The sequence below is a fragment of the Microcaecilia unicolor genome, chromosome 1 (genome assembly GCF_901765095.1).
Source record: "Microcaecilia unicolor chromosome 1, aMicUni1.1, whole genome shotgun sequence".
Taxonomy (NCBI): domain Eukaryota; kingdom Metazoa; phylum Chordata; class Amphibia; order Gymnophiona; family Siphonopidae; genus Microcaecilia; species Microcaecilia unicolor.
The window spans coordinates 311,725,698-311,752,482 of NC_044031.1; the positions used below are offsets into that span (position 1 = coordinate 311,725,698).

The 26,785-nt window shown below is 46.3% G+C and overlaps 1 protein-coding gene across 1 annotated transcript in view; it reads right to left on the minus strand.

Moving 5' to 3' along the window:
* Window positions 1-26,785, minus strand: part of LOC115473410 (voltage-dependent T-type calcium channel subunit alpha-1I-like) — a 935,734-nt gene that overhangs the window by 507,258 nt on the left and 401,691 nt on the right.

Here is a 26,785-nt window from a genome sequence, read left to right on the forward strand (position 1 = left end):
TTTAAATTTAGAAAGCAACTGTAGTCCTCCCAGATTCTAGGTTTACCAGAGGAAATGCAGCTGTTTAATGAATACCACCATCATGGTACAGCTTATGTATTTATTGCATAATAGCTGGCTAGCAAGCCTATCTAGTCCTTAGAAGAGCATCCTATTTCTGTAACTAAGAGGTCACAAAGTTGGATTGCTTTTGTTGCATCCTGGAGAAATAGAACACACAGCACTATCCTCTGCAATACCTGTGGCTGCAGAAAATTCAAAGCAGTAGTGGTGCTCTGCCTAATGAACCTTTACACAGTCTGAACAGTCCCAAGAGATTTACTTTAAAGAGATCTTTCTTAATTATTGAATCCTAAAGGCTGATTCACAGTTAGAAAGTATGCACACATGTAGGAAAGGATTCAATAAATGGCACTGAAAATTTGGCACCATAACAACTGAGCGCTACAGACTATTCAGCGGGGACCTGATGCACTTTTTGGTGCAGTACTTATGCCTGCTAATAGCAGGTATGAACGCCAGCACACAACTCAGGCATGCTTGGGGTGAATTCTGTTAATCTGCATGCAAATTCTTGCAATGCCACCCTACAAGCCAGATATGCAGGACTGAAGTTAGGCACCGTGTTTTATAGAATAATGCGCAGAGAAATGCACACATACATTTTTAAGGTTGCCAATTATCAATTGAAAGTTAGCACCCAATTATTGTTTGAGCTCATTAGTCAATTTATTTGCATGCACATCTCTGACGTGTGCACAAAGTTGGGAACAGAAATATGGGCATGATATATAGAATCTAAGAGTTAGTAGTCACTTCTTATAAAGGCTGCCAAAATGTAGCATGCTGGGCGCAAATCTATACTATAAGAACATAAGCGCTACCATACTAGGACAGACTAAAAGTCTATTAAACTCAGTATTCTGTTACAAACAGTGGCCAATCCAGGTCACAAGTACCTGGCAAGATCCCAAAACAACAGATTTTATGCTGCTTATCCTAGAAATAAGCCGTGGATTTTCCCAAGTCCATCATAATAGTGGCTTATGGACTTTTCTTTTAGGAAATTATCCAAACATTTTTTAAGCCCTGCTAAGCTAACTACATTTACCAGCACCTAGTCACCCAGATACCATTATAGAAAACTGTCAGAAGTCAGCATTTATGCGCTAACGTTTATGTACACCCCCTTGCCCTATACTACCAGCAGGTATAAATGTGCATGCCTAAATGTAACACTTTAGAGCATAAATGACAGTATTGTATAGCCTATGCACATAAATATTTGACATGCCTATGCTCCGCCCATGCACCTTCCCTTGCATTGACGTACTCTAATTATAGAATACATGCCGAGCACGTGCCTAGCACTTTTGTGTGTGAATATTACATTTATGTGCATAAGTGCTAGTGTTCTATCATCTTAATGCACAAATGATGCTTACATTTAGGATTTACGATTATAGAATTAGGGGTTTAAAGGTAAATCTTCAAATGCTATTTCAGGACCTACAGGAACAGGGGTTGGCTGGGGGTTTGTACATCAACCACATGCACAAATGAATGTTCAGACTACAGCCGCAGGGAAGAATAGTGGGGGAAATTCAGTAAAAGGTCGCCCAAAGTTAGGTGCTGGGATGACATGTGCCAAGCACAGATTCTATAATATCAGTTCCACACAGAACTCTCTTTATAGAATACTAGTAAAAAAGGCCCGTTTCTGCCTGAAATGAAACGGGTGCTAGCAAGGGTTCCCCACTCCTTCCATTGCTGTCTCCCGAGTCCCACGCCCTCCTGTCGTCGGAGGCAGGCAAGGGACTCCCTTCCCCTCCCCTTACGCGACTATCCCTGGTGGTCTAGAGGTACCTCTTCGATCGGGGCAGGAAAGAAAGAGCCCCCTGTTTCTTGGTCGGAGCGCTGCTGCTAGCTGCCCTGCTGCATCCTGTGCTGGTCTGGCTCTTGGCGTTTCAAAATGGCCGCCGAGAGTTGAAGTCTCGCGAGGCTGCTTCAACTCTCGGCGGCCATTTTGAAACGCCGAGAGCCGGACTTACACAGGATGCAGCAGGGCAGCTAGAAGCAGCGTTCCGGCCAGGAAAGCGGGGGCTCTTTCTTTCCTGGCCTGAGCGAAGAGGTACCTCTAGACCACCAGGGATAGTCGCGTAAGGGGAGGGGATGTGACGGGGGGAGGGAAGGTGATGGGGGGAAGAGGGGGTGACCGGGGGCAGGGCGATAGCGTGAAAGGGGCGTGGCAAACGCGCAAAAGGGGCGGTGTGAGGGCGTGAAAGGGGCAGGGCAGCTAGCAGCAGCGTTCCAGCCAGAAAAGCGGGGGCTCTTTCATTCCTGGCCCGAGCGAAGAGGTACCTCTAGACCACCAGGGATAGTTGCGTAAGGGGAGGGGATGTGACAGGGGTGAGGGAAGGTGATGGGGGAAGAGGGGGCGACCAGGTGCGGGGCGATAGCGTGAAAGGGGCGTGGATGGCAAGAAAGGGGCGCGGTGAGGCCTTGAAATGGGCCGGGGCAAGTGTCTGCAGTGATTCGTTGGAAGGGGAGCAGTACCTCCTCGTTCGTTCATTTGCATTGTTCTGTATTTGTTCCGCCCTTGACGTCATCATGTGTGACGCAAGGGCGGGACATGGAGACATGGTGAGTGTTGTGGCTTCACCACCATAAACTTACGAACCGGTGTCTGAGTGGCTGCAGTGACGTCAGTGTCTTCAGAACGTTGAGGGTGAGTTTTATTATAGTAGATTAGACTGTCTGCATTTTTGCTCCTAATTTTAAGCATGAGCATTTAATTGTAGCGCAGTAGTTAGGTGTGGTAATAACAGTATTCTATAACTCCATGCCTAATTGCCAGGCATGCCCCTGATCCACCCATGCCCCTCCCATGGCCACACCCACTTTAGAGTTGAGCGCAATGGAAATTAGGCACGGGGGTTATAGAATAGGGCATAAGGCATTTCCATATGTAACTACTAACTGGCTCCAATTAACACTTCTTAAAGGTCAATTGATTGATCCTTAGCACCTATTAATAACTAATTAACCGATTAAGTTACATGTGGAAATAGAAATTGCGTGCAGAATTCTATGTCTAATGTCGGGCACCATATATTTATTACATTTGTACCCCACATTTTCCCACCTATTTGCAGGCTCAATGTGGCTTACATAGTGCTGTGGGGTGAAAGCCTCCTCCGGTGAAGAAACATAAGAGTGATGTTATTTTAAATGAAATAGATATGTACAGACACAAAAAAACAGAGAGAGGGAAGTTATATATAGTTCATTAAAGTTCATAACAAATTTGGGTTTCTTTGAATTGCTGGATTTAGGTAATTAAGTTGGGTCCTTAGAATATGCCTTTTCGAACGGTTTTTGGGATGCATTCCAGAGTTGTGTACTTATATATGAGAAGCTGGATCCATGAACTGATTTGTATTTGAGTCCTTTGCAACTAGGGTGGTGGAGACTTAAATAAGAGCGCGATGATCTGATTGAGTTTCTGGTTGGTAGGTCTATGAGGTCAGACATATACCCTGGGGTATCACTGTATATAATTTTATGGACCAGGGTACAAATTTTAAAAATAATACGTTCTCTAATTGGTAGCCAATGTAATTTTTCACGAAGGGTTTGGCCCTATCAAATCATGGTCTTCCAAATACAAGCCTGGCTGCCGTATTTTGAACAGTCTGAAGCTTCTTTATAAGATTTTCTTTGCATCCGGCATAAATTCCGTTACAATAGTCGGCATGGCTAAGGACCATTGATTGTACCAGATTGCAAAATATTGCCCTCGGGAAGAACGGTTTCACTCTTTTAAGTTTCCACATTGAGTGGAACATTTTCTTGATTGTAAACTTGGCTGTGAAATGTAAGAATCTTGGGTAGTGTGTATAATTTCAAAACATGCAGACACTTGGTAAGGTAATAAAAAAATACTTGCTGCACACTGCCTTGGGTGAATCTCTTCATAAAGGCAGTTAATAAATCCCAATAAAGAAATAAAATTAATAAAAAGGAGAAAATAACAGGGATGTGTAATGCATGTTACAAGCACTAACTTCACTTCTGACTTGCTTCATCTAAGCAGTGCTTTTTTTTTTTTAGGAAAAAAGGTGCCAGTACTCATACCATGCCAACCTTAAGGGCAGGGTCACTATCTATGGCTCTGCCCCCATAGTAGCCACACCCCCACATTAACCCCCATCCATTTTACTAGACATAGAGCATATAAAAATGTAGCATTGAAAATAGTACACGTCCCTAGGCCCAAAACAAGAACCCTGAAGATTGATTATCTAATATAATAATTCACACCTCCAACGTTCTGAAGCTGACTCCGTGGCAGTGTAGCCGTGTAGTGTTCGTAGGGTTCGTAATCAAACTCCCGATCACTGCCCCGCCCTCGAGGGAACTCTGTATATTTGCCAAGGAAAGAAGCACGACGTCAGAAGGAGAAGGGACCAACCACAGGCAATCGCTCTCGGTGCCCCGCTCTCCGAGGGCAGGGAAGGCTGTATGGTAACGCGACGTCAGAAGGAGAAGGGACCAACCACAGGCAATCGCACTCGCTATCAGTGCCCTGCCCTCGGAGGGAAGGGAAGGCTGCATAGTAACGCCGCGACCAGAGAACAGAGGACCAGGGTGGCAGGAAGCACACAAACCGCCTGACAGGACTCAAGAAAGTTGAACTCCGGAAGGGGAGAAAAACACTCCACGAAAAACACACTGAACTCGAAAGGTACAGACATCAAAGGAGGAGAAGGCAAGTGGACAGAATGGAAGGGGAGAACAATGTTTAATCACTCTCTCTCTCTTTCTCTCACTGACAGACACACACCCCGCCCCCCCCCCCCCCCCCAATGGATTCTAAAATTTGTATACTCTATACCTTTTAGAAAATCCTATAAATAAAATTCACTAACAAACAGACAGAAACAAAAGAATACAAGTACATAAAACAATATAAATCTCATTCTGCAGCATGATAGAACTCATAATACACCAGTGAAAATTATTGATTACCATCAGAGCACATTTCTCCTAACACTTCCCTTAAAAACACGAATGGCAGAAGGTGATTATCTTGCTAGCGCCCGTTTCATTTCAATGAGAAACGGGCTTTTTTTTTTTTTTTTACTAGTAAACTAATAAAAATGTAGACAAAAAAAATCAGCTGAAACCCCCCAAAACCAGACTCTGGTATGCAGGATAACACCAGAAAAACAAAAAAAATGTTCCCCTTGCAATAAAAATAGCAGACATAAATTTCAAATATTCCATTCACTACCCTGTTTCCCCGAAAGTAAGACATCCCCCGAAAATAAGACCTAGTAGAGGTTTTCCTGAATTGGTAGATATAAGGCCTCCCCCGAAAGTAAGACCTAGCAAATTTTTGTTTGAAAGCAGGGCCGCCGAGAGCCGGACAAAGCCGCCCCTGGGCCGCCCCCCCCCCCCACCCGAGGTCACTGAGCCCCCCCCTCCACCCACCCTCCATCGCTCCCGGAACTAACCTTAAACGCCTCCTTTCACCTTCGCAGCAAGCAGCAGCAGTGCAGACCTCTCCTTCCTTCTGTGCCCCGCCCTCGCGGACGTTACGTCAGGCGAGGGCGGGACACGGAAGGAAGGAGTGGCCTGCCCTGCTGCTGCTTGCTGCGAAGGTGAAAGGAGGCATTTAAGGTTAGTTCCGGGAGCGATGGAGGGCGGGCAGGCCAACCCGGATCCAACCCCGATGTTTCCCTGAAAAATAAGACAGGCCCTGAAAATAAGACCTAGCGCATTTTTGGGGGCAAAAATTAATATAAGACAGTGTCTTATTTTCGGGGAAACACGGTATATTACAAATTAACAACTACAAATAAAACAAACAAAATAAGCACAGCTACCACTTTATCTTAAAATAAAAATAAAATTCTTTTTTCTACCTTTGTTGTCTGGTCATGTACTTCTTTTCATTTATGTTGGTCCTAGTTTGTGGTTTCTACTTTCCTCATATTTTCTTAACTCTATTGCCAGGATTTCCTGTGTGTCATTTTTCTCTCCTCCTTTTCCTTTCAGCTTTCTTCGACTTTATTTTCTGCCTTTATCCACGTTTAGTTCTTTCTTACTATCCAATCTACAAGCATTTCTCCCCTTGCCCCCCCTCTCCTCATCCAGTATTTCTCCCATTTGTCTCCTCTTTCCTCATTCAGCATTTCTCCCCTTGCCTTCTCTTTCCATCCAGCATTTCTCTACTTGCCACTTATCTCCCCATCCAGTATTTCTCTACTTATCCCTTGCCCTCTCTCCCCATCCATCATTTCTCCTTTTGTCCCCTCTCCCCATCCAGCATTTCTCCCCTTTGTCCCAATCCAGCATTTCTCCCCTTGCCCTCTCTCTCCATCCAGCACTTCTCAACTTGCCCCTTACCTTCCCATCCATCATTTCTCCACTTGTCCCCTCTTTCCTAATCCAGCATTTCTCTTTGCCCCTTCTCCTTCCATCCAGTATTTCTCTTACTTGTCCCTTCTCTCCCCATCCAGTATTTCTCCCCTTGTCCTTTCTCCTCCCCATCCAGTATTTCTCCACCTGCCTCCCCTCACCCCATCCAGCAACTCCAGCAGCAGGAAAATCAAGAACAGAAAGGCACAAAGCCACACTGCTCAGACGCGCGCTGTCAGCTCTGCCGATCCCCTGCCCTTCTGATGTCAACTTCCTGTTCCGGGGCAGGGGATCGGCAGAGACAACAGCGCATGTCTCCTAGCACTGCAGCCCCATGCTTGCAATGCTGTGCCTGCGGCGCTGATGGTGCTGCTTCTTCTAGGAGTCGGATAAACAGATGTGGCCGCGGGAGATGGGGAGATGAGCAGGGTAGAGAATAAAAAGGTGCCGGTACGCCGTACTGGTGCGTACCGGCACAAAAAAAGCACTGCATAAGTACACATTTGATTTATGTGTTGTATTTGAAAATCACCTTGTGTGTGGGCTTAGACCTGGGGTGGACAACCTTGGTCCTCAAGGGCCACAATCCAATTGAGTTTTCAGGATCTATTTGCATGCATTGCCTCCATTGTATACAAACAGATCTCATGCATATTCACTGCCAAAAATTGGAATTCAAAAATAAAAATTATATAAGAAATCTTGGGATATCATCAAACCATTCTAGAACAATTTTCAAAGTACTATAACAGCTGTCACAGAGGAAGAAGGTTTATGGAAATATCTCTCCAGTTTCAACTTTAAAGATGTGTTTTTCTTTTTGTAGGAAGAAGTTCTCTGGACACTGGTTATAGAACTGGGAACTGCATACTGTGGACACTTACACATCTCTCTATATAAAAGGCAACACCAACGTTCTATGAAGCCTCCAGCCGGAAGTGTGAAGGGGGCGAGATATCCGGTTTCCCTATGAGTGTCTGCCCCGCCCTCTCTGTAACACAGTCAGTGAAGGAAAACAGCAGAGCACGAAATCAAATCGCTGGCTCTGTAACAGTGAAGGACTCAGAGGGGGGAGGGGAGAGAGGCCAGAGGGCAGGGACACACACTCCCACATGCACACAGAAGAAAACATTGCTAGCCCCCGTTTCATTTGCATCAGAAACGGGGCTTTTTTACTAGTATGTTATTAAATAATGAGGAAGTGCGATGATAGATAACAGTGACCTTAAAATAAGAAAAAAATATTCCCTTGAAGGTCATGTGGGTTTTCTGAGCAGATTCAATAGAAATCAAACAAAATAAAACATGGAAAAGAAAATAAGATGATACCTTTTTTATTGGACATAACTTAATACATTTCTTGATTAGCTTTCGAAGGTTGCCCTTCTTCGTCAGATCGGAAATAAGCAAATGTTATTTCCGATCTGACGAAGAAGGGCAACCTTCGAAAGCTAATCAAGAAATGTATTAAGTTATGTCCAATAAAAAAGGTATCATCTTATTTTCTTTTCCATGTTTTATTTTGTTTGATTTCTATTGATAACCTTAAGAGTGGACTAACACGGCTACCACACTCCTCTACTGAGCAGATTCACAAACATTTTTTTAAAGTTTATTATAGTCCTCGGGAAATTGTTCTAGAATGCATATTCACTAGGGAAATCCTGAAAACCTGACTGGATTGCGGCCCTTGAGGACTGAGGTTGCCTACCCCTGGCTTAGAAGAACATGTGTGACTTTGCTGTGAGGTGCAAGTGTATTACAGTAGTCTCGATTATCCGTATTTCGCTAATCCGACCATCCAGCATATACAATAGACACCCCCTCGATGACATCATCACGTTGCCATTAAAAGGTGCACAGCTTCTTTCCTGTTTTCTTGCAACACAAGCTGCATGGAAGCAATGTTTTTGACCTGAAACCATGCTTCTCTGCACAGGAACCATGCTTTGCAGCTGATGTGGAGGAGTGGTCTAGTGGTTAGGGTGGTGGACTCTGGTTCCCACTTCAGGCACAAGCAGCTCCTTGTGACTCTGGGCAAGTCACTTAACCCTCCATTTCCCCAGGTACAAATAAGTACCTGTATATGTAAGCCGCATTGAGTGGGAAAGTGTGGGGTACAAATGTAACAAAAATAATAAATGCTCCTTTTGTATCCCTCATCACCATTACGAAGCACACGGCTTCTCTTCCATTGAAGAACTTTTAAGCTGAGACCTTGATTTTACAGCATGCCTACAATTTTTGGCCAGTCATAAGAGGAAAAAAATTGTTTTGTCTATGCAGCTGAAACGTTTGCAGAAAGGAAGTGCTAAATAAAGTGAACATTAAAGATGTTTTAAGCTGAGATCTTGCTTATCTTGCTAGGGAACCATTTTTAATACGAGACTGTGCATTTGCAGAAATTTTTGGACCTGACACGGTGCATTATATGACCCAGGAGCCTACTTTTCCTGCCAGGGAACCACTTTTGATCTGAGACTGTGCTTTTGCAGTAAGTGAACCATGGTAAGAGTCTTGTGCACGAGTTTTATGCACTACAGTACTGTATGTATACTTATTCCTGTTTGTTCATGTACATTTACAGCACTTTCTTTATTCTTACTCTCATTCTTAGATCCAGATGGTTTCCAGTTTCAGTTCTGCTGTATTGATTTCTGCTTCAAACTGTTATTGACTGGAGAAGACAAAGCTGTGAGCTCTGCTCAGTTCACATTGTCTGGTGCAGAACACAACTCTAGTGAGGTTGAATATGCAGTAGATAAATATGGTTCCTTTGCTCGGTTCCGTATTTGTGCTCAAATTGCCTGCTGTACAATTTTTTTCATTTTTTTTGTTGCTGATTAGTGTTAATAAACAATATTTTTAAATTAAAGATACCTTGTGCTTGTTCTTTATGCACAAATCATGTTTTCCGTGCATTTTTTAAGGGGTTGCCATTGTTTTCCGTGTTATCTGATTTTTTCACATCCTACAGTGGGTCAGTCCCGTTTACTTTGGATAACTGAGACTATTGTATAACCAAATGCTAGCCCATATCGCTGTAGATCGTGCTCTGAGTGCTAGCCCCTGAAGCATGGCTTTCTAATGGCACAAAAGTTTTAAAATGCTACCTGGAAGGTTAAGGTTTACAACTATAGGCACTGAACCTTCATCACATACTCTGTGAAATTCTTTTTTTAAACAGCTTCCATCATAGAACAGCAGGAAGAGGGCAGAAAACAAAAGCAGAGCTTGATTTGAGCAGTGCTTTCAGATGTATTTTCCATTGTGTATGTTCCTCTCCCTCCTCCCCCATGCCATGCACACACACAGGTGGCCGACTGCTCTGCACATGGCCTCAATCAGTTGCCTTTTAAGTTTCAAAGAAGGCCAAGCAACATGCCAGCCGATTTGCATAGTCTTTGAACATGGGGCTGTGGCTACAACATTTACACATTTGCTTCCCCTCCACTACAATAGCATCCCCTCTGCGCACCCTTCAAAGCTTTGCTCCTCTCCACATAAAACAAGCATGATCATTAATTTTTCCATATTTTAAAGGGACACCCCCACTTACTGAAATAAAACTCTAAGCCAATGGAGTTCAGTAAGGGGAAGCCCCTGTCTTCTGAAATAACACTGACCTACTGCCATGCACCCTACTGAGGAACATTTAGCACTCTACCAAATCAAATGTCACCATGCACTGCTGAGAGAAAGATGTTCATTTATTCATACTTGTATTCCACAATTATCCAAAAATGGGTTTCAGCTCAATGTGGCTTACATTTAACAGTTGTTAGAGATTACATTTTTGAAGGTGTGGTCTCCAGAACTGTACAAAATATTCTAAATGAGATCTCACCAGAATCTTATAAAGAGGCATCATCACCTCAGAATCCACGTTCAGTCCACACCACAGAACAGGGATCCTCAAATCCAGTCTTCAAGATGCACAACTAAGCCTGGTTTTCAGGATTTCAACAATGAATATGTATGAGATCTATCTGCATGCAATGGAAGCAGTAAATGCAAATCTCAAACATATTCATTGTGAAAATCCTAAAAACCGGGCTGGGTTGTGGACCTCAAGGACTGAATTTGAGGGCCCCTGCCATAGAACATATGGTAAACCATGATGTAGAATGCAGAGATCGGAACTGGAATGCCCAGGTCAAGACGTGATCAGTTCTCATGATATTTTAGAAAAGGTTCTGCTGATGTAAAGCTTTTTCTAAAATTCCTGCAGGAGCACATATGTATTTTCTGGCAAGTGCAATGGAAGTGGTCATTGTATAAACCTACATGTGGGAAAAATCAATGGAGAAAATGTGGCAACTTACACATATAAGTGTCAGTACTTACATGTATTTGTCACCAAGGGACATGTATTCATTTGAAATGACATAAGAAATGTCAACAATATTTTCAACAAAGCGAAAAAGAAGCTCCTGGGCTGGTTACAGGGAAGCTGAATTAATCGCCACTGGCTATCTCAAAGACAGGTTTGAAGGCCAGGTTGAGTCAGTCCTGGTTTTACTGCACTGCCTGCAAGGACTCGAGAGTCTTGCTTTTCTTTGGGAAATAGAAACCATAAGACTGACCACTATGAGTCTCCTGATGCAGGTCAATCAGCCAAAACACAGCCCCTGTTGAGTCATTTTAGAAACACAAAAGAGAGGGTAAAACAGCACACAAACTAATACAACAACAAAAAGAAGCAACACTGGGCCTTCAAGATTGGGATAATCAATGCTCTCCTTTATTGTGAACTTGACCCGACACGGGACGTGTTTCGGCGCACAAGCGCCTGCTTCAGGGTTCTGACATAAAAACAACATGTAAATGTATCAGTTAGAACATACACATATTATGAAAAAGTTTTCCACCATAATAAATTCAAAATGCACGTATACCTATACATATATATTTAAAAACATATTAGTCAGACACACATATGTACATATAAAATCATAAAAACATGGATATTTACATAGAGTTATTTCTAAATACATTTTGAGGTTATCTTGATTTGTTATTCTTTATACTTTTTAAAAACCGGTTATCAATATTCGTACTATGCTCATATAAAATTGAACTTCGACTCCTCCCTCTCCTTCTCTGCACATATTCAGCAGACTGCTAAAACCTGTCGTTTCTCTCTATAATATCAGCAAAATTTGCCCTTTCCTTTCTGATCACACTACCAGAACCCTCATCCACGCTCTTATCACCTCTCGCTTAGACTATTGCAACTTGCTTCTCACAGGTCTCCCACTTAGCCATCTCTCTCCTCTTCAATCTGTTCAACATTCTGCTGCACGAATAATATTCCGCCAGGGTCGTTACACTCATATTAGCCTCTCCTCAAGTCAGTTCACTGGCTTCCTTTTTGGTTTCGCATACAGTCCAAACTCCTCTTATTGACCTTCACGTGCATTCACTCTGCAGCTCCTCAGTACCTCTCCACTCATCTCTCCCTACATTCCTCCCAGAGAACTCCGTTCACTGGGTAAATCTCTCTTATCTGCACCCTTCTCCTCCACTGCTAACTCCAGACTCTGCTCCTTTTATCTTGCTGCAGCACCATATGCCTGGAATAGACTTCCTGAGCCGGTACGTCAAGCTCCATCTCTGACCGTCTTCAAATCTAAGCTAACTCCTAACCCTTGCTCAGAACCCTTATTTTATCATCCTCACTTTAATATTCCCTTATCTCGTTTGTCCTGTTTGTCTGTCCTAATTAGATTGTAAGCTCTGTCGAGAAGGGACTGTCTCTTCATGTTCAAGTGTACAGTGCTGCAGAAATGATAAGTAGTAGTAATCTTTAAAGGGTACAAAAGACATCCTATATGTTATGTTATGAATTTTAGTGTGGTGTTATACGAAACATGGTCTGCCATTTGATCTCAGTGAGACAGTGCATATTGCTCCTTTTCCAAGTGAACATTTAAGTGTCTCTAACTATATTTATACATGGGGGATCATATCAAAAATGAAATAAAAATATACTAAAAATTAATAATACAAACTTAATAATGAAAAAATAAAATAATAAATAATTAAAAACAAACAGGAAATGTTCTTCTATTATCTATAATGTAATGAAAAATCTTAGCAGAAAATCTTGATTTTTGACTTTTCCAAAAAGTGTATAACCACACACAGTCAAAATACAATGCCTAACACAAATAAAAGGGGGGGCATGATAAATATATTCAGTCACATAACACAATGAAGTTCATATTGCACCATTTACAGAAGAAAGTGTTTATGAACAGCTTCAAAAACTGAAAGTGGACAAAGCCATGGGGCCGAATCGGATCCATCCCAGAATCTTGAGGGAGCTCAGAGAGGTTCTGACAGGTCCTCTTAAACATTTCGTATATAATAATTCTCACAATCAACGTTCTAATATGGGACTGCCTGTGTCCGTGCCTCCTGAGCTAGGCTCCAAAGCCCAGATGATGTCACTAACAGCTGATTCAAAGGCAAGTGGCAGGGAGCGGCGCAACAAAAAACTGCAAGCACGGCACCACAACCCCCCCCCCCCCTTGGCGCATCACCAAATCAACCCCCCAAGCACAAACACCCCCCTCCCCCCACCCGAAGCACATCTACACCCCCCACACACACATAAGTCACTCCCTCCCTCCCTGTTCAAGGCCCCCTCACGCCCCTCCCATCGAGATCCACACTGCACCCTCCCTCCGATTTCAACCCCCCCCCTTCCGCGATACTGACCCCTGGACCCCCCTGCCATGACACTCTCGGCCCCCCTTTCTGCCAAAAACCCTCCCCCGCCGCGTACCTGTGCTGACGGGGGACCCCAACCCCCGACAGCCGAAGTCCACTTCTCGACTGTGCGGCGTTGCTTGAAGAATGATCTGATCAAGTTTCTGTGCGTGCGTCAGACGCACGCACAGAAAGTTGATCAGATCAGATTCAGCAAGCAAGCAAAAACCACCAGCGCAGATGAGAAGAGGACTTCGGCTGTCGGGGTCCCCCGTCATCACAGGTATGGGACAGCGGAGGCGGGGGAGGGTTTTCGCCGGAAAGGGGGGGTGTTGAAATCGGAGGGAGGGTGGAGTCTGGAACTCGGTGGGAGGGGCGTGAGGATTCCTTGAACTGGGAGGGAGGGGGGCGTGGGTCTCGCAGGGGACAGAGCGAGACAGCGAGAGAGGGTTGGGGAATTACCTTGCTAGCGCCCGTTTCATTTCCTACCGAAACGGGCCTTTTTTTTTTTTTTTAACTAGTGTTTAATAAATCCTTGGAGACAAGGGAGGTTCCGCGGGATTGGAGAACAGCGGATGTGGTTCCTCTTCAGAAAAGTGAAGATAAAGAAGTGGGAAACTATAGGCTGGTAAGCCATACTTCAGTGGCTGGAAAGGTAATGGAGATGCTCCTCAAGGAAAAGATAGTAAGTTTCCTGGAATCCAACGGAATACAAGACCCGAAGCAACATGGCTTCACCAGACGAAAATTGTGCCACACAAATCTGATTGATTTCTTTGACTAGGTGACTAGAGAATTGTACTCCTGCCAGAATTCCGAGTGACTGTGGAGAGCAGCATTTGTGCAGAATTGCACATATATATACAGGATCTATGCTTTGAGGCTGGATGGATGGCCTCACTGCCACCTCTGAGCCTTGGTGGGCCCTCCCCAGCCCACAGCAAAGGCAGGCAGGCTGGTTGGCTGACTTCCCCGCCACCCTTCCAGGCCTACCTGGTGGTCTAGTGGCCTCTTGCCACCACTCTCTGGCTCGTGCCACTGCTTTTTCAAAATGGCCACCAAGACTTCAAGCGGTAAAGTCGTGAGACTGCCGCCACAGGTAGTCTCATCGGCCATTTGGAAAAAGTGGCACCATTAGCCAGAGAGCGGTGGCAGTGGACCAGGCAGGGAAGAGTGGGGTTCTTTCCTTCCCCGAAGAGGTACTCCCATGCAGCCACTACCTCATGGATGAGTGCAGGGGTGGGCTGAAAAACATATTGATGGCTTGTGGATACAGGCAAGGGGGGAACTTAAAAAAAAAAGTGGATGCTATATGTGGGTGGAGGGTGTTGTAACAAAAGGTGCTGTGTGTGTGTGTGTGTGTGTGTGTGTGTGTGTGTGTGTGTGTGTGTGTGAGAGAGAGAGAAGGGGCTGTAGAGGTGTATGCTATGTGGGTGTAGGGAAGGGGCTGGAAAAATATAGATGGTATCTGTGTACAAGGGGGCTGTTACATTGGTTAAATTATGATAAATTTGAAGAATTTGCTAATTTTTTGCATAGAATTTTGATTTTTTTTTTTTGGCGCAGATTTCTGGCAGGAGTAGAATTGGATAGAAGATATGTGCTGGACATCAGTAAAGCGAATGCTACATACCTGTAGAAGGTATTCTCCGAGGACAGCAGGCTGATTGTTCTCACAAATGGGTGACGTCCACGGCAGCCCCCTCCAATCGGAGATCTTCCAACAGCGTTTGCTAGTCCTCACGTGTGCCCGCGATGCGCGCATGCGCGGCCGTCTTCCCGCCCGAAATCGCTCGTGTTCGCTAGTCCCATACCAAGCAAAAACAAGACAAGAGAAGACACAACTCCAAAGGGGAGGCGGGCGGGTAGGTGAGAACAATCAGCCTGCTGTCCTCGGAGAATACCTTCTACAGGTATGTAGCATTCGCTTTCTCAGAGAACAAGCAGGCTGCTTGTTCTTACAAATGGGGTATCCCTAGCCTCCAGGCTCACTCAAAACAAGAAACGTGGTCAATTGGGCCTCGCAACGGCGAGGACATAACTGAGATTGACCTAAACTTTTCCAACTAACTGAGAGTGCAGCCTGGAACAGAATAATAATGGACCTAGGGGGGTGGAGTTGGAGTCTAAACCCCAAACAGATCCTGCATCACCGACTGCCCGAACCGACTGTCGCATCGGGAATCCTGCTGAAGGCAGTAGTGAGATGTGAATGTGTGGACAGATGACCACATCGCAGCTTTGCAAATCTCTTCAATAGTGGCTGACTTCAAGTGGGCCACTGACGCCGCCATGGCTCGAACACTATGACCCATGACATGACCCTCAAGAGTCAGCCCAGCCTGGGCGTAAGTGAAGAAAATGCAATCTGCTAGCCAACTGGATATGGTGTGTTTCCCCACAGCCACTCCTCTCCTGTTGGGATCAAAAGAAACAAAAAGTTGGGCGGACTGTCTGTGTGGGCTTGTCCGCTCCAGATAGAAGGCCAATGCTCGCTTGCAGTCCAATGTGTGCAGTTGACGTTCAGCAGGGCGGGTATGAGGACGGGGAAAGAATGTTGGCAAGACAATTGACTGGTTCAGATGGAACTCCGACACCACCTTCGGCAAGAACTTAGGGAGAGTGCAGAGGACTACCCTGTTATGATGAAATTTGGTATAAGGAGCATGAGCCACCAAGGCTTGAAGCTCACTGACCCTGCGAGCTGAAGTAACTGCCACCAAGAAAATGACCTTCCAGGTCAAGTACTTCAGATGACAGGAATCCAGTGGCTCAAAAGGAGGTTTCATCAGCTGGGTGAGAACGACATTGAGATCCCATGACACTGTAGGAGGTTTGAGTGGGGGCTTTGACAAAAGCAAACCTCTCATGAAGCGAACTACTAAAGGCTTTCCAGAGATCGGCTTACCTTCCACATGGTAATGGTATGCACTAATCGCACTAAGATGAACCCTTACAGAGTTGGTTTTAAGACCAGACTCAGATAAATGTAGAAGGTATTCAAGCAGGGTCTGTGTAGGACAAGAGTGAGGATCTAGGGCCTTGTCAGCACACCACACAGCAAACTGTCGCCAGAGGAAGAAGTAACTCCTCTTGGTAGAATCTTTCCTGGAAGCAAGCAAGACACGGGAGACACCCTCTGACAGACCCAAGGAGGCGAAGTCTACGCTCTGAACATCCAGGCCATGAGGGCCAGAGACCGGAGGTTGGGATGGAGAAGCGCCCCCTCATTCTGCGTGATGAGGGCTGGAAAGCAGTCCAATCTCCACGGTTCTTTGGAAGACAATTCCAGAAGAAGAGGGAACCAGATCTGACGAGGCCAAAAAGGAGCAATCAAAATCATGGTTCCCCTGTCTTGCTTGAGTTTCAGCAAAGTCCTCCCTATTAGAGGAATGGGAGGATACGCGTACAGGAGGCCTTCCCCCCAAAACCGAAGGAAAGCATCCGACGCCAGTCTGCCATGGGCCTGCAGCCTGGAACAGAACTGAGGGACCTTGTGATTGGTCTGAGTGGCAAAGAGGTCCACCAAGGAGGAGCCCCACACTTGGAAGATCTCACGAACCACTCTGGCATTGAGCGACCACTCATGCGGTTGCATGATCCTGCTCAACCTGTCGGCCAGACTGTTGTTTACGCCTGCCAGATACGTGGCCTAGAGCCACATGCCGAACCGGCGTGCCCAATGCCACATGCTGACGGCTTCCCGACACAGGGGGTGAGATCCGGTGCCCCCCTGCTTGTTGATGTAATACATCGCAACCTGGTTGTCTGTCTGAATTTGGATAATTTGATGGGACAGCCGATCCCTGAAAGCCTTCAGAGCGCTCGCAACTCCAGGAGGTTGATCTGTAGACCTTGTTCCTGGACGGACCAAGTCCCCTAGATGTGGAGCCCATCGACATACGCTCCCCACCCCAGGAGTGACGCGTCCTTGGTCAGCACCTTTTGTGGCTGAGGAATCTGGAAGGGACGTCCCAGGGTCAAATTGGATCGAATTGTCCACCAATGGAGGGAGAGGAGAAACCTCATGGACAAGAGGACCACGTCCTCTAAGCCCCAAGCAGCCTGGCACCACTGGGAGGCTAGGGTCCATTGAGCTGATCTCATAAAAAGGCGGGCCATGGGAGTCATGTGAACCGTGGAGGCCATGTGGCCGAGCAATCTCAACATCTGCCGAGCTGTGATCTGCTGAGACGCCCGCACCGAGGAGACAAGGACCAGCAGATTGTCGGCCCTGGTCTCTGGAAGGTAGGCACGAGCCGTCTGAGAATCCAGCAGAGTTCCTATGAATTCGAGTTTCTGAACTGGAAGAAGATGGGACTTTGGATAATTTATCACAAACCCTAGCAGCTCCAGGAGTCGAATAGTCACCTGCATGAACTGCTGAGCTCCTGCCTCGGAGGTGTTCTTTACCAGCAAATCGTCGAGGTACGGGAACACATGCACTCCCAGCCTGTGTAGAGAAGCCGCTACTACGGCCAGGCATTTGGTGAACACTCTGGGCGCGGAGGCGAGCCCAAAGGGTAGAACACAGTACTGAAAATGCCGTGTTCCCAGACGAAATCGAAGATACTGCCTGTGAGCTGGCAGAATCGGGATGTGCGTATAGGCATCCTTTAAGTCCAGAGAGCATAGCCAATCGTCCTGTTGAATCATGGGAAGAAGGGTGCCCAGGGAAAGCATCCTGAACTTTTCTCGGACCAGGTATTTGTTCAGGGCCCTTAGGTCTAGGATGGGACGCATCCCCCCTGTTTTCTTTTCCACAAGGAAGTACCTGGAATAGAATCCCAGCCCTTCTTGCCCCGGTGGCACAGGTTTGACCGCATTGGCGCTGAGAAGGGCGGAGAGTTCCTCTGCAAGTACCTGCCTGTGCTGAAAGCTGAAGGACTGAGCTCCCGGTGGGCAATTTGGAGGTTTGGAGGCCAAATTGAGGGAGTATCCTAGCCGTACTATTTGGAGAACCCACTGATCGGAGGTTACAAGAGGCCACCTTTGGTGAAAAAATTTTAACCTCCCTCTGACCGGGAGGTCATCCGGCACAGATACTGGGATGTCAGCTATGCTCTGGAGGAGCCAGTCAAAAGCCCGCCCGACGTTTGCTGGGGAGCCGCAGGGGCCTGCTGACGAGAGAGAGCGCGCTGGGGCTTAGCCTGAGCAGCAGGCTGGCGAGGAGGAGGATTGTACCTATGCTTGCCAGAAGAATAGGGGACCGTCCTCCTTCCCCCGTAAAAACGTCTACCCGAAGAGGTAGATGCTGAAGGCGGCCGGCGGGAGAACTTGTCGAAAGCGGTATCCCGCTGGTGGAGCTGTTCAACCACCTGTTCGTCCTTGTCCCCAAAAACATTGTCCCCCCGGCAAGGGGCATCCACAATCCGCTGCTGGATTCGATTTTCCAGGTCGGAGGCGCGCAGCCATGAGAGCCTGCGCATCACCACACCCTGTGCAGCGGCCCTGGATGCAACATCAAAAGAGTCAAAGACCCCCCTGGCCAGGAATTTCCTACACGCCTTCAGCTGCCTGACCACCTGCTGAAAGGGCTTGGCCTGCTCAGAAGGGAGCTTGTCCACCAAGTCTGCCAACTGCCGCACATTGTTCCGCATGTGTATGCTCGTGTAGAGCTGGTAGGACTGGATTTTGGCGATGAGCATTGCAGAATGGTAGGCCTTCCTCCCAAAGGAGTCCAAGGTTCTAGAGTCTTTGCCCGGGGGCGCCGAAGCATACTCTCTAGAACTCTTGGCCTTCTTGAGGGCCAGATCCACCACACCAGAGTCATGTGGCAACTGAGTCCGCATCAACTCCGGGTCCCCATGGATCCGATATTGAGATTCGATCTTCATGGGGATGTGGGGCGTAGTTAAGGGTTTCGTCCAATTCGCCAGCAATGTCTTCTTAAAGACATGATGCATGGGTACTGTGGACGATTCCTTAGGTGGCGAAGAATAGTCCAAGAGCTCCAGCATCTCGGCTCATCCTCCGTGACCACAGGCAAGGGAATTGCCGTAGACATTTCCCGGACAAAGGCCACGAAAGAGAGACTCTCCGGAGGAGAAAGCTGTCTTTCAGGCGAGGGAGTAGGATCAGAAGGAAGACCGTCAGACTCCTCGTCAGAGAAATATCCGACGCCTTCCTCTGCTTCCCACGAGGCCTCCTCATCAGTGTCGGACACCAGCTGGTGGACTTCGGTCCGAAGCTGCGCCCGCCTCGACTCCATGGAAACACGGCCACAGTGGGAGCGTCGAGAAGAGGACTCCCGTAACGGAGACGATGGAGCTCCCTCCATCAACGTCATCAGGGAGCCCTCCTGGGAGGCGGCCGGCACCGCAAGCGGTACCGGGGCGGGCGTTCTCACCGCAGACGAGGGCCCAGCCGTCGCCTCACTCGACGGCACCGGCGGCGCAAGCACCCCCAGTACCGGAGGATAAGGGCAAAACAGCTCCTCCAGGATACCCGGAAGGACGGCCCTGAGGCTCTCGTTCAGAGAGGCTGTGGAGAAAGGCGACGAGCTGCGACAAGCTGCGAATCTGTTCCGGGGATGGAGGCGGTACCGGGCTGTCCACAGGGGAACACATCGACACCTCCTGAATGGAGGGTGAGCGGTCCTCCCGATGTCGACGCTTGGGTGCCGGTGGCACCGGCGACCCAGAGCTCTCGGTACCACGCTTGGAGGGTGAACGATGCCGGTGCTTCTTTGCCTTAGCACGACGCACGGCACCCCCCGGTACCGAAGAGGAAGACATCGAATCCAAACGTTTCCTCGGGTCCGGGTCCGAAAAAGGTCAATCCCGGGGGGGCTGTACCGCGGGAGCCCTCGAGACAAGCGAAGACCTGCTCATGGGCTCACCGCCACCAGCAGGGGAATGGACAGCCCTCACCTGCACTCCAGACATCGAAGCACCCTCCGACGACATCCTCACGAGGAACGATCCCGGCCTCGCAGCTGCACCAGACGATGACTTCGATACCGAAGGCCTCGACGTCGATGCCGGTACCGATGAACGTGGTACCGGTCGATGATGGGCGCGGTACCGAAGGCTCCGATGCCGAGGACCGCGGAACGGAGAATGTCGACGCCCCGGATGAAGTCCCGAACAAACTGTTCCACTGGGCTAATCTCGCCGCCTGAGTTCTTCTCTTCAAAAGAAGACAGAGATTACAGGCCTGGGGATGGTGCCCAGCCCCCAAACACTGAAGGCAAGAAGCGTGCCTATCAGTGAGAGAGATTATCCGGCCGCACTGGGTGCACGGTTTGAAGCAGCTGGAAGGCTTCGATGACATGGGCGGAAAAATCACGCTGGCAAAATCGAAATCCGCGATGGTGAAAAAAGGCACCAAAAACTCACCAAAAAGCGAACGGGCGGCGAAAAAAGCCGCACTCGACCACGAAAGAAAACTTACGGGCCAACACTAGAAATAAAGGTAAAATTTAAAAGAGAAAAAAAGACCGCGAATCGCGAGGGATTTCCTAGGGGTGCGGAGCGACCGAAAAAACAGCCGTCCCGAGCCGCGGAAAAAAGGAGACTAGCGAACACGAGCGATTTCGAGCGGTAATGACCTACGCGTGCCAAATGCCACTTGGCGCGTGTCGATTACACGCGCCCAAAAAGAAAAAATATTTTTCAGATGCACATATCGGACGCATGCCAAAAATGAAATTAACGCAAGAGCCACGCAGTAGTCGGGCGGTAACTCCATTTTGGTGCGCATTGGGCATGCGCAGACACTTATGCAGCTTAGTAAAAGGAGCCCCAAAAGAGGAGTATGTGCTAGAGAATGAGACCGATACACACGGATCAGGAGAGAGGCCTTGGAGTGAAAGTGTCAGAGGATCTCAAGTTGGCAAAACAATGTGACAAAGAAGTGGCTGTTGCCCGAAGAATTCTAGGCTGCATACTACTAACCATTTCTAAAGCACTACTAGACGTACGCAGCGCTGTACACTTGAACATGAAGAGACAGTCCCTGCTCGACAGAGCTTACAATCTAATTAGGACAGACAAGCAGGACCAACAAGAGGTAAGGGAATATTAAAGTGAGGATGATAAAATAAGGGTTCTGAACAAGTGAATAAGGGTTAGGAGTTAAAAGCAGCATCAAAAAGGTGGGCTTTTAGCTTAGATTTGAAGACTGCCAGAGATGGAGCTTGACGTACCGGCTCAGGAAGTCTATTCCAGGCATATGGTGCAGCAAGATAAAAGGAACGGAGTCTGGAGTTAGCAGTGGAGGAGAAGGGTGCAGATAAGAGAGGAGTTCCCTGGGAGGAATGTAGGGAGAGATGAGAGTGGAGAGGTACTGAGGAGCTGCAGAGTGAATGCATTTGAAGGTCAATAAGAGAAGTTTGAACTGTATGCGGAAACGGATAGGAAGCCAGTGAAGTGACTTGAGGAGAGGGCTAATATGAGCATAACGACATTGGCAGAATATTAGTCATGCAGCAGAATTTTGAACAGATTGAAGAGGAGAGAGATGGCTAAGTGGGAGACCTGTGAGAAGCAAGTTGCAATAGTCTAAGCGAGAGGTGATAAGAGTGTAGATGAGGGTTCTGGTAGTGTGCTCAGAAAGGAAAGGGCAAATTTTGCTGATATTATAGAGAAAGAAACAACAGGTTTTAGCAGTCTGCTGAATATGTGCAGAGAAGGAGGCATAACCAGCAGAAGTAAGGAGGTGTTGATACCACTGTACAAGTCATTGGTGAGGCCTCACTTGGCTTACTGTGTCCAATGCTGGAGGCTGTATCTCTTGAAACACATAAATAGACTTGAGAAGGTTCAGAGGACAAAAATGGTAGTGTTTGTGCCATAAGACATGAGAAGAGACTGGAGGTCTTGACTATGTATATACTAGAGAAAAGAAGGAAGCAAAGCATTGAGAGTCTTGATGGGGCCTTCGAGAGGTGGGGGGGGGGGGGGGGGGGAGGGAAGAATCAGAAAACTAAAACAAGTTTATAAAATCTTGAAGTTTTATATTGTCACATGTTGAAGGTTAAGAACGATGTATAACGATGCATAATGGTGTATATTATGCAGAGATGGAGCGTGCTGTAAGGCCCATGTTACTTTGTGTCTCTTATTATATGTCTTAACTGTTAATAAAGACTTCATGCAAATAAAAAAAAAAACAAAAGGAAGCAAGAGGTGATATGATATAAACATTTAAGTATTAATGTACAAACAAACTTCGTCCTGAGATGTAGGGGCGGTAGAACTAGAGGACATGAATAGAGGTTGCAGGGAGATAAACTTAGGAGCAACGTCAGGAAATACCTTTTCACAGAGAGGGTAGTAGATGCCTGGTACGCCCTTCCAGGAGAGGTTGTAGAGTCAAAAACAGTGAGTGAATTCAAAAATGTGTAGGTTAGACATAGGGGATGCCTAAATAGAAAGAGGATGGAAATGAAACAAGGCTGTTGAGGTGTTATGTTGGCCGAAGCTGGACAGACTTCTACAGTCTGTGTCCTGCAAATGGTAAAAGACAGGTGAAGCTTTGGCAGCTCCAGTGTTGTAGATCACTTTATTGTCATGTGCTGTGAGCAAGGGTGCTTTGTAACTCAGGGGGGGAGGGGAAGACATCTTGACTGGTAAGTTGAATACTGTCAGCAATACTTGGGGATGATGTGTGGCTATAACCAAGACTCCATCATGTTTGGCTGCCTATATGCTTGGCATGGTGGAGACTTATTTATTTAACACATTTATATCCCACATATTCCCACTTAGTTGCAGGCTCAATGTGCCTTACATAATACCGTAAAGCTCCGGTTCAATAATACAGGTACATAATGAAGTAGAAAGCATGATAAGAAACATTAAGTATAAGCTACAAGAAATGAAGAGGGGGGTGGTAAAAAAAGTTTAGTATTGTCCATATTTAGCTGTGTCGCAGGAAGTAGAAAGTTAATCTGGATCAGGGGGATAGGCCTTCTTGAACAGGATGGATTTCAGTATTTTCCTGAAGTTAATAATCAGTGTTTAAGTTTGGGTGACGGGCCTGAACAGAGTGGCGGGCGCAGCTCTGGCCACTTTGTTGGGCAGACTGGATGAACCATTCAGGTCTTTATCTGCCAACATTTACTATGTTACTGTGTTTTAAATCCCAATAAGTAAATGAATAACACTAACAGAACCTGTTAGGACTTCTAGAAATTGGAGAATGCTGCAATTTGAATGTGCTCTACCTATACAGTTGTAAAACCATAAAGACCCAGAAAGGCTTTCAATGGTCAGACACAATAGCCCAGCAGTAACACTGCCAGACAGGACACCCAGCTTTAATACTCTCCCTGAAATCAAAACCACCTGGGAGTGCCAGCTAATGCTGAAGAGGTATACCTAATGACTGGATCAAAACAGCATTTGTGCTGGGATGCAGAGGAAACATCAGTCTGTCTCTCTAAGCCATAAAATGGCTGGCCTAAATTAGAAACTGGAGCAAGAGTAAACATGAGGGGAACCTCCACCAAGTAGTGAATAAACACTAATTGCACCACAGGGCCAAAGGAGCAGCAGAAAGTTACTGGGCAAAAAAAAAGGAAAAACAGAAAGAAGGATTTCTTAATTGCCAAAATGCTAAGAATTTAGATTTGAAGAAAGAATGTAATTGTGAACATCACTTCTATAGAAAGTAATTATGGGCCCTTTTTCTAAAATGCAAAAAAAAAAAAAAGGAGTTTAGTGTGTTTTGACATGGAACTTTCCTGTGTGTGAGCCCATTTTTAATGTGGCCATATAATAGGGCTTCTTTTTTTTTTACCAGTCCCACAATAATTTTTCTATTAGCACATGAGACCTTCCAAAAAAATTAACATGGGAGCATTTACTGCCTCCTTTTTAGGAGGCACTATGTGATCCTTCACTAACTCTGTGCTAACCAGTTAATGAGCGCTAATCAAAATGCAATTGCTGGTTAATGCCCATTCCCCACCTACAGAATTCCCTCCCCCTTCCAAGAAATAGTTGAAAAAATTCATTAACAAATGCAAAATCACCACAAAATGCTTTCATGCATTTTATGGTATTTTCCCACATGCTAAGTGCACGTTAGGGCTTAACACCCTTTACTAAAAGAGCCCCTATATTAACAAAGCTAGTGAAAATATAACTAGAGACATTTTAATTAAGGCCAAATCAGTCGAAAACAAGGAGTTCATGTTCAGCATTTTTGGTAAATGCCAGCTGCGGTGTTTAAAAATGTGTATATTCAGCAGTACTAAACTGATAGCACAGAATACATCTAGAAAGTTCTCACCACCAGTGACTGTATGCATAGTGGCAATATTCAGCTATTAGGAGGGCAATTTTCTAAACCTCTGTCTTAGATGTTGCATAAGATGTCGCTTACCTGGGCTTTCATCTGCTGTCTGCAATCTTAGAATATGCCACACTGCTCCGCGAGCCACCCAGTTCTATCGTCTCCCAGTTGCCACCAAGGAACTCCCTCTTATTCACTGTACCTGCCTTGCACTGCACATTTTTTGAGCCCTTACACCAATGAATGGTCTAACGCAAAGTCCCCATTAAAAAAAACTTTTCCCCCAAAAGGTATTTGAAATCGGTTTTGGAACAGTGCAACACTACACAATGAACTGTCTGATCATCTCAAACTGAAAGTTGGGTTAAACCCGTTTTAAATGTGTAGTTAAGTATTGTAAATGAGGGTAAGTTTGCATCTGTAACTTGCCATAAGGCAGTACATATCATCATTAATCAGATGCTGAGGGGTTAATAGTGATTCAATAAAAGGAGTGAGAGGCAATTCTGTAAAGGATGCCCACTATGCACAAATGTATAGAATACTAGCATTTATGAGTCTCACCGGCACCAATCATTGGCAGATATATGCACAAGTGGTAGGTACTGTTCTATAAACAATTGGGCCGAAAGACCGTGGGAGCCAACTTCCGCGGTCGGTGTTGACCCCAGATATTCAATGCCAGGTCATTTCCAGTGACCGACATTGAATATCTGGTTAATTTTGGGCCTGTTATATCGGCCGATATAACCGGCTATCTGCCAGCTACTAACTGGGGATATTCAGCGGGGGATCACCAGTTATGCTCCAATGAATATCGGCAGATAGCCAGTTAAGCGTTGTTTAACTGGTGAGCAGCCGTTCTGGCTGGTTAAATAGCACTGAATAAGAGGGGAGTGCACCTACATTACAAAGCGCACAACCACAAGGGGGCAGTAATGTGGGTTGAACATGAAGTGTCACTGGCGTTTCATTACACTGAGGGACATCCACTTATATCTGCTATTGAGATGACACAAGTGGCTGCACCCAAATTCTGGTGCACCAAAGCAACTTTGTGCAAGTATTCTTTAACGGCTCAGGTGCACCTTTAAGCCATTACAGAACTGGCGCTAAGGGCACCTCTTTCTGGCACCTACCATTTGGTGCCATTTTATAGAATTACCCTACTAGTGTTCTGCAAAAAACAAGGCAGCAACTGATCCCAGAGCCAAACCGCTTACAGTGATAAAAAAAGATCACTCATAATGAACCACCATTTCTGAAATATAACAAAGGAAACTCTGGCAACAGTTTTGAGTCTTGCCAAGGTGAGACTTCTCCAAGCACAGACTCAACACCAAGCCTCAGCTACAAAAAATATACAAGCCAGAGAACGAAAAAATAAATAAATAAATAAATAAACCAAGCAGTTAGTCAAAATAATGAAAAACACTATCTATCTGCTGGCAGTAATCTTGTACATGAAACTGGGTTTCTAAATCCATCTGGAATGGATTCTGATCTTGGAACACTCCTCGAGTTGCAGAGAATCAGAACTGAAGTTTTATGTGCCCTAGACTGGACTTAGGTACAGCTCTGTCATGACCCCATCCTCCTCAATGAGATGACACTTCAACAGCCAAACCTAATATACTGCAGACTGCTACTGATTTCAAGACCATCAAGTAGCACTGTTGTATTTTAGGGGCTGAAATACTTTAGCTACTTTTTGTTCAGTTCCTGATTTTAAAGATCTTTTTGGAGTAGATACTGGAGTGGAGGAGTAGCCTAGTGATCAGAGCAGAGGGCTAAGAACCAAAGAAAGCCAGTGCTTAAATCCCACTACTTCTTCTTGTGATCTTGGGCAAGTCACTTAGGGCCTGATTTTCGAAAGAGATCGCCGGCCATCTTCCGGGAAATGGCCGGTAATCTCCTGAAGTCGGCCAAATCAGTATAATTGAAAGCCGATTTTGGCCGGCTTCAACTGCGTTCCGTCGCAGGGCCGGCGAAAGTTCAAGGGGGCGTGTCAGCATGGTAGCGAAGGCGGGATGGGGGTGTGCGTTGAAATGGCCAGCTTCGTCCGATAATGGAAAAAAGAAAGCCGGCCTTCACGAGAAATTGGGGCGCTTTATTTGGACCCTTTTTTTTCAGGTCCCAAAAAAGTGCCCGAACTGACCAGATGACCACCGGAGGGAATCGGGGATCACCTCCCCTGACTCCCCCAGTGGTCACTAACCCCCTCCCACCCTCAAAAAAACAACTCAAAACTTTTTTTGCCAGCCTCAGGTCCATCGCAGCAGTATACAGGTCCCTGGAGCAATTTTAGTGGGTGCAGTGGACTTCAGGCAGGCGGACACAGGCCCATCCCCCCCTACCTTTTACACTTGTGGTAGTAAATGGGAGCCCTCCAACCCCC